Source organism: Propithecus coquereli, unplaced genomic scaffold (assembly GCF_000956105.1).
Source record: "Propithecus coquereli isolate 6110/MARCELLA unplaced genomic scaffold, Pcoq_1.0 Scaffold376, whole genome shotgun sequence".
NCBI classification, from domain to species: Eukaryota; Metazoa; Chordata; class Mammalia; order Primates; family Indriidae; genus Propithecus; species Propithecus coquereli.
Window position 1 is genome coordinate 771,584 of NW_012149463.1, and position 285 is coordinate 771,868.

Sequence of the window (285 nt, forward strand, 5' to 3'; positions counted from 1 at the left end):
AAGGGAAAAAAAAAAACCCTGCTTCAAGGAACATGAAAAACACTTGAAATTTTCATTTAATTAGAAAGGATTTTTTTTTTTTTTTTTTGAGACAGAGTCTCACTGTGTTGCCCCGGCTAGAGTGCCGTGGCGTCATCCTAGCTCACAGCAACCCTCAAACTCCTGGGCTCAAGCGATCCTCCTGCCTCAGCTGGGTAGTAGCTGGGACTACAGGCATGCGCCACCATGCCCGGCTAATTTTTTCTCGGTATTCCACTCACTCACATGGAATTTGAGAGCAGTATC